Source organism: Gigantopelta aegis, unplaced genomic scaffold (assembly GCF_016097555.1).
Source record: "Gigantopelta aegis isolate Gae_Host unplaced genomic scaffold, Gae_host_genome ctg2592_pilon_pilon, whole genome shotgun sequence".
NCBI classification, from domain to species: domain Eukaryota; kingdom Metazoa; phylum Mollusca; class Gastropoda; order Neomphalida; family Peltospiridae; genus Gigantopelta; species Gigantopelta aegis.
Window position 1 is genome coordinate 12,852 of NW_024532964.1, and position 8,524 is coordinate 21,375.

Sequence of the window (8,524 nt, forward strand, 5' to 3'; positions counted from 1 at the left end):
TTTGCAGGTAATTATGATTAATGGACAGCTATGATTGGATTATCGTATATATTGTCATCTGATACCATATACTGCCAAAAGGACTCCCTCTACCACTAATAGTGCAGGATAGATAAAGTCACTATTGAAGTCAGGAGCTTATAGTGGTAACAGAGACATTGTTAATGTACTGTTAGATAAAACTGACCCTTTACTGATGAGATTGAAAAAAATAGTACTATTCTCATATGATATTTGATTACTCTCATTACCTTCCTATAAAAGAAAATTTAGCACCTCACTAATGACCAGAGAGAACTACTAGACTCATGTGTTAAAGGAGATTTAAGTGCATTTATAATGAAGACATTACATAGTCCAATACTCCACAGGTACTGGATCTTATTCCATGATGGGTAGCTTCATCATGTGACATGTGATATAGTGGATGCTCTCATATACAAGCTGGAGCTGATGTCTAAATAAAACAAAGTCATTTAGGGTTCACCCTTGTTCTAGATCTTTGCAGCAAGAGGAGCACAATCTTATTAATAATAGAGACACTCTTAATGCATGGGGCCAGTCCTAATATTGTTGGTGATACTAATGATCTTCCCTTAGATGTATACTACTGGTTGTGATTTTAAATCGGAAGCTATTTTGAAGTCTTTTAATCAAATTTGGAGTCATCAAACAACATTACAATCACAAATCATATGCTATCTTTTCAACAACGCTCTTTACTTTGTAAAAAACATCACTCATCAAGAAAAACATCAAGAATGGTATCACATTTTTACTGTTTTAGAAAAAGTGTTCACACTCAGTGACACTTTACAGTATACAACAATGCAGATATTTATCACATAATTAAAATTTTTTAAAAATTTAAAACATATACTAAAACAAACTACTTCTAATACTAGTTATCACATCATTATTATTACAAGACTAGTAAAAGTATTGCATTGTACACATGTGATATAATGAAATAGACAACAGAAAAAGATACAGAAAATTGGTAGGAATTGCTATTGTGACCTTAATTAAGTCATTAATGCATGGAGATATTATTTGCATAATAAATTATTGTTTTTGACCTTAAGAGACCATAACTATATTAATAATTCATTCTTAACTTTGGCATAAAATAAACATTACTTATTAGTCATGAGAATGATGACATTTACCAAGTTTGAAGACATAAAACTAAATACATAAGACACAAGTGACTTGTTATGTAGGTTTCTTGTTTAATATTTGCATCTATTATAACAATCACATGATAACTTCAGTCAGGAACCATTAGACTAGCAAAGGAAGAAGGAGTATGCAACTGCCATTAAAAAGCTAGCACAATAACTTTTGAACCAAAAGATTGACGTCATGTTACTTCGGGTTATTACCCTATTTTGTATTTATTAAACACTAGCATTATTTAGCTTGTCAGTGTTTTTTACCTTATTTTCAAATTTTTCTTAGAATAATAATTCACTTTGGATTATCAATAATATCATAACTTTTGTCACTAGCTATGACAAAGTTTGATTGTTGAAGAATATATGGTTTTAGAGTTATGCTTTACAAAGGACATGTAAACTCTAACACACCAAACAGAATTTGGCTACAAAAGTTTTGGCCAAACATGAAATTTTAATGCACAAATTGTTTGCAAAATAGTAGCCTACACTCTAACAAACTTATATGACACAATAATATGTATGCATGTAGTCTCAAGTAGACATTTTTCCTAGACATGGTTAAAAGAGGAATAGTCTGGACACATCTGGCGGAATTACCGAGCTTTTACTAACATATCTATACATGTAGTTACTTTTATATTGCTATTCTAATAATTATCGTATCATTAATAGTGTTTCACTCCACACTAACATCAGGCACTCACTAGTGAAATTTTCCAAAGTAAAAAGTTGAATCTGGTAGAAAAGTCTAATTAACGTTTATCAACATCAAAGTAGCTTGACAATGTATGCTGTTGATGAGGGAAACAAAAACACCAAAACTTCAAACAAAGATTCATTATACCTTAGTTTCTTATTAATTTGACTAAAACAAACTTGACTGAATTTGCTATAAAAGTATTACTTATTCATTAATGTAACAACACCTATATTCATGTGACAAGCCAATTTTGATTAACCTGTAGTAAATTTCAAAAATAAACATAAATTACATGTATCTATCCAGACCATTTCTCTTTATACAAACACATTAGCACAGATATTTACTAGCTGAAACTTTGTATTATAGCTACTTATCATAATGACATTATGATATTAATGCTCACCTCTCTAGCTTCTATAGGCAGTCTTTATGACATCCATATTCACTAGATCCAGTCATGAACTGATCTTGATAAAGTATAACAGAATATTTGTTACAAAAATACTTGACAATGATTTGTAAAACTGCTTATCTATAACATGTATGTACTTAACTCAACCTTCATACTGAATTTTTTACTTCAAATCTTAAAAGAAGTTAACTATGATCATACAGTATTCCTGATAATGTGATCAGGAATACTGATCACAACTGAAGACAAACTGAAGAACATTAAGAGCCAAACAGAGCAGAGAAAAAAGAGAGATAGAGAGATTGAAAGAGAGAGGGAGAGAGAGAGAGAGAGAGAGAGAGAGGAGGGAGAAAGAGAAACAGTGAGAGTTGTTGTTAATCTTGAACTAGTACTATTAAAACAACCAACCTCAGAATATCAGACCAATAGACCTTTCCCTATTAAGATTTCCAATCTCATCTTCAGACTAGCACACATCTCGTTAAGTAATCAAGGCAACAGCTGAGATCGATATCGAACACTATAAAGTACTCTTCACTAAGTCAAAGAAAACACCATCAGTTAATCTCTTCTCTCAGGTACAGCCAGGTATTATGATGTTTGAAATAATTTCGTTGCGTAGCAACGATCGAGGTGAGTATTAAATAGAACTACATAGCACGGATAAAAGTTTGTGAATTAACTAAGAACAATTAGTAAAGTAATTACACGTGTAACAAAGTAAGAATACATATTTGTAGGTAAAGCCATAAGTATATACCATGGGATAATTCATTGTAGCAAAATTTGTATTGACATACCAAATTTTGTATTGCATGTGTCAGTAATTAATGTTATAAGTATAATTTACTACACCTTCAATATGGTTGGGTCAGTGTTACCTGAAAAGAGTGCATCATCCACAGAATTTGTACAAAGGAGAGCTTAGGAAACAATAAATATTTTAAGCTAATGTCTATAATAATAAGCTGCCAAATGACAGTTGTACATGGACATGTAATATAGCTCATGCAACATGTCTGTTTTTTAACTAGTATGTGTTGTACTTTCCATTTGACTCAGAGATGGGGCTAATTGAGATCTTCCCACTATTATTAATATATAAAGGAATACTGCAATTTCAGTGTTTTGAATAGTAATAGAGGAGTATTATATTAATAATAATATATCTGTAACTGACGGGTGGTTCTTATTGTAACTTGACTATGATGACATCATCATGACACAATACATAGTACAAGTTACATGAAGAAGCGCCCTAACTGACTGATATAGGAGCTGTTTGTTTAACATTGAGAGTCAAAGAAATGTATCATCATGGTAGAGGTTTTCTTTAATATAACAAATAGAGAGTCATTTTTAACAAACATACAAATAGAATTTCTATTAATAACAGGTAATGCTAATAAACCTAACAGAGTGGTAATGGTTACACTACAACCACGCCCCCATTGTATAGTAAACCACACCCAATCCTCAATTTACAGTTTATTTGTGTTTTATTGACTTATTACTAAATGACAAATTTATAATAGCAGATGTCAATTTTAATCTTTGTCATTGAGAGGGAAGTCTAAACATTTATATTTAAGGTTGATGTGCAAAAACTATTAATTAGCAATACAGGCCAAAATAAGAATTGATTCTGAATGTTTATAGTAAATTGTAGCTTTAAAAGTAATAATATTAACTTTGATGAAATGGAGCTTGCTAAAGTAAGACTTTACACCACACCTTTAATTATATATCATTAATTAGTCATATATATGATAACTATACCTGGGTAGTGTCCTAAATAAATGCATGTCTGATAGTGTGCATTGCAACTAGAATAATTAAAGAAAACTATGACAAGGAGTCTTGCTCTATAGTTTTTCCCTTTGTTTTAGGTATTTCTCTTATTAGTAATAATTATTTGATCAATATAACTATATTCACAACAGAAATATACATGTGTAAATGGTACGTGATAACTTAGCCAATACAACACAATATATTAAATCCGAGTGAATTTAAAGATTTAGGTGCAAGTCATAATGACAAACATTAGATAGTCCAGATACTCCACTGGTACTTGGTCTTACTTCCACTCATGGTAGCTTCATCATGTGGACATGTTGATATAGTGGATGCACTTATACAAGCTGGAGCTAATATAACAAAACAGGTAATCATTTTGGATTCACCTGTTTCACTTTTAAAAAATGATACCAGTCCAAATGTTATAATTGCTACTATAATGAAACTACATTAGATATAGCAACTACATTAACAAACAAAATGCATTAGTGAACTACTAGTTAATTAGGAGGCCATGACAAAATCACAATTACTAGGAAAGAATAGTCTGACTTTTCAGAACTCAAGTCATCATTACTGACAACAGATGAATTAACTAATGTAACAAACTATGAAGATTCAAATACTACTTCAAGAGGAATACGAAGCAAAAAGATATTGAAATCACCAAGGATCGAATGATTCAAATCTATGTTTAGTTCACTCACTCCATGCATGCATGATCAAAAGATTCTATACTATTATTATGATTTAATTATTTCTTACTATATACTGAAATGTCTCTGTTTTTCTTGATTTAAATGTAATAATTTTATAAAAGATGCCATATTACTTTAAATAAAGCCCTATCATCTATATTAATCTTGGAATGAGAAGGGAGATTGGGAATGAAGGAAGTGATTATATTCAAGTTAAGGATGACATTTAAATAGACCAACACAAATTATAAAAGACTATCAATTGAAGTCTTCTCTAGAACAGTAATAAAATGTTAAGTACACTAAACATTAGGACTAAGTGTTTTGAACACTGCTTATCTAGCAGGAAGAATATAGCTAGAAGACAGAGATGAGTGTTTTAGCTATGAAAAGCGTTGAAGTTTGAACAACCACTCTATATTCATAGTACTAGCACTGAAGAATTTGGTTGCTATGTGTGTATCAGTGAATAACAGATTGGTAATTTCATTTCTTATCTGATTTTTTTATATACAACAATAGATAAAATGATACAAATGGACATAATTATAATGTATAATGTTATATTTTATAATATACATATAGGCCTATATGGGGCTCACTTGTAAAATGATTATAGGACTATGTATGCTTCACATGTCAGGGAGAAAAACATTTTCAATCTTGCTGATTAATGATTAATAATTATATGAGTTCAAAACTAATTAGCATTATAACTTTGACAGGAGTTTATTAAGGCAAAGTTACCAACATATATCAGTTGTCTAAGAAATTTTAAACCTTTGACATTGTAGATATATTTTTAGTTATTTTGTTTATTAATTATGATATTAGCAAATCTAAAAGTTTTTATTTTGTGACAAAGAACACAAAACTTCATTAACTCGATTCACTTAACAATTTCATGCATTAACTTATACCGTTATTGTTTAGAATCATTTTCAACTATTTTCATTTACTGCTTATAAGTCATGACAATGTATAGTTTGAAAAGTATTTCCATTATTTAGTCTATAGACATGCTAAAACAAATATTACATTTTGTTAACATTTTCTTGCAACATTTAAGCAGAGAGGCTTCACACCTTCAACTTTAAAGCGTCATTATAATAGCAAAATTTGATTTTGAAATATAAATATAGTTTTCAGTTACAAATGTTCCATACTGTCATACCTACTTAGGGTTTGTTTAAGTTTCATCCTAAATTAAATGAATTTTGTAGAAATTCTTAAACAATTAGCTGTTTTTATTGAAATTAAAATAAGTTATAAATATTATTACGGGCACAATGGGGGTCTGTTTCTTTATTATAGACTAATAAACAGCTATACTTTAAAGTGTAATCAAGACAGATATAGTTACACTTTAAAAGTATAGCTGTTTATTAGTACATGTACTAATGACAACTGCAGTACAATTCTCTACCATATACTCCAATTGTTATTAGTATATGCACACATGTATCATATCAAACTGCTTGTGTCCAAAATCATGTGTAATGAAGACATGTAGCATTGAATAGAAAAAATAGAATGTTGAGAATCAGTTGAGAAAAAGAGTTCAAATGGTGTCAACAAACTTTGAAAGAGGAGTTCGTCTTAATTAATTGGCTGCTTTTATATAATCAAAAAACAAAAGTAATTACTGTAAATAATTTTATGAAGATTCAATAAACCAAAACATCATGAGGTCTAAATAGACATACAGATAAAAAAACCATATAACTAATTATATATACATTTTAAACCTTACCAAAGTGTAAGTTATGCTTGACATTCAAAGGGACATAAAGAAAAAGGGTTAATTTTGTGCAATTATTTATAATTCCTTTTGTGCATTCCATAATCCTGATAACAGTTGAGTTTCTTCAGTGTTAATAATTCAATCCTGCTTTGTCATATATACTCTAAGAATTCTCCATCAACTGTGACATAGATTCCATTTTATCACAATGTTCAAGGTTTTACAATAGCTACCTATACTGCTGATAGTAACTTCTCAGATGCTCTATGTTTACGCTCTAAAAGCAATTTGAAAGACCAGATATATATATTCAAAAAAAGAGTAGGTTTATTCATTGAAGCTATGTATGCAACATATATTACATATATCACATATTATCTACACATATATATCTAATATATAATATATATATATACTGAAGTATCTAAGTCTGTTGAAGAGTGCTCGATGTCGTTTAGACAGAGCGGGTTTTAGAACAGAATTAAAGGACAAAAGAAACAGAGCTCTCGCTGTGTTGCTGTTACTCCGAGTTTCACGGTTATGCGATCGTCAGACAGCTATATTATATATAAAAAAAAAATATGCAAAAACAAAAATAACCAATGCTGAATGCCTTATGGTCCTGCTGAGAAGACTTCCTAGATATGGAGACATTTAATTCTAGAAAATGGGGAGCATTTTATTCTCAAAGCTCTTCATTTTCAATTGTACTGAGAAGTGTAATGTTCTTTTCGCATGTACAAAACTCGACTGTTTTGAGCCATGCTTAAAAAGCATGTAACGTCGCCCATTGGTGTCATTCCATTTTAAAATTGCAATTACCGAGTAAGTGTTACTAAAATTAAGGGGTGAGGCTAACTGTACCAAAAGGAAGGCTGACTCATTAGTGGCCCTTACTAGTAGTTTGTTGATAAGTCCGATCCGGCTTTGTCGATTTGACCACAGTATGACCAGTTAATTAGAATTACTAGTTACTCTAGTCAATTGGCAAAAGTTTGGTGCTTTCTTACCTGGTCTTAAGATGAGCATATTCAAGTAATTGAACGTGACAATAGAGGAACTGACCAACAAAAACTCGCTTTTTCTCAAAAATGGCTCAAATGTTGTCGGAGGCTTCTTGGCAGGATGTCGTGTCCGCACTAGAAAAGTCACAAGAATTAACCCTTCAGTCATCAGTATATCAAAAACTCAATATATCCTCCTCATAAAACTATGGACAATTACACACTCCTCAAGGTATGAGTATTTAATTAAATTGGTAATAATGATATATATTTCATGTAGACCCATACCATTTCTCAAGATAGTTACATTAGAAAATGAAGAAAAGGAAGAGGAACTACAAGCATCATAGAAAACTTTACACAGAAATTTTAGTTAAATTAAGGTAGTGTTCGATCATCCCTAGTCATAAACTACAACAACAAACAACTAGGTACTAGTAGACTTCATTAGATGGATTGAAAATCGATGAATTGGGGGGAGAATTGAGTGACATCACTGATTTAAATGACATTTTTAGAAACTAAACCCATATTTTGATTTATACAAGGTAAAATAATTGTAGATACAAGTGAAGAGTGTCTTAATAAATGAATGCTATGGGGAAGACAAGAAAAACTTGTTAGTGAAACTTAAAGAATACATGGTTAAGGCTAAGAATCTCGTTGTTCATCTACAGTAAAAGAACTTAAAATTCAATTGAAAAGCATTTATTCTCCATATTTAACTAATTTGTCAAAAACATGCCCCAAATTCAAATTGAGTTACACAATCCATGGAATGAAGCTACTATTGAAACAACTTATCTCTTAATAGGACATTTACTACCTTAAAAGTCCAAGCAATTAATTTTAAGTACATTGAGATCGAGACAGGCTCAGTTCGTATTAAATACATTGTCCATGAATCAAAAGCGTGATTGTCTAATAAGCTTATGCTAAGACAAGCTACAATTTATTTATGCATTCTCATTGGTATCTTTGG